Source organism: Volvox carteri (assembly GCF_000143455.1).
Source record: "Volvox carteri f. nagariensis unplaced genomic scaffold VOLCAscaffold_78, whole genome shotgun sequence".
NCBI lineage: Eukaryota > Viridiplantae > Chlorophyta > Chlorophyceae > Chlamydomonadales > Volvocaceae > Volvox > Volvox carteri.
In genome coordinates, this window is record NW_003307621.1 from 298,222 (window position 1) to 298,550 (window position 329).

General features: G+C 66.3%; 1 protein-coding gene across 1 annotated transcript in view; it reads right to left on the reverse strand.

The window, feature by feature from the left end:
• The window catches only part of VOLCADRAFT_98864 (uncharacterized protein), a gene marked incomplete at both ends in the record, with an annotated part of 28,392 nt that overhangs the window by 6,993 nt on the left and 21,070 nt on the right, over nucleotides 1–329 (reverse strand). The gene's annotated exons all lie outside the window — the stretch shown is intronic.

Sequence of the window (329 nt, forward strand, 5' to 3'; positions counted from 1 at the left end):
GCGGTCGGCCCGCCGTGGTAGTGGTGCTGGTGGTGGAAGTGATGGATGGTTTGCTGGTGGTGGCTTTGCAGAGAGCCGGTGTAATACTTGTGACTGTGGTGCTGGTGGTGGTACTGGTAGTACTCAACTGCGCTCTGGGGAGGCGGCGGTGAATCCGTTGCCATGAGCAATGGCGAGTCGCTGGGGGTGGTGACCACTTCACTGCTTCCGTCGTCATCTTTGGGTGACGGCGTTGACGCGCCGCCGGTATAGCGACCGGAGGCGGCGGCTGCTGCTGCGGCGGCGGCGCAGCTGCTGCCGCCGCCAGCGGCGGTGGCAGTGGCGGCGGC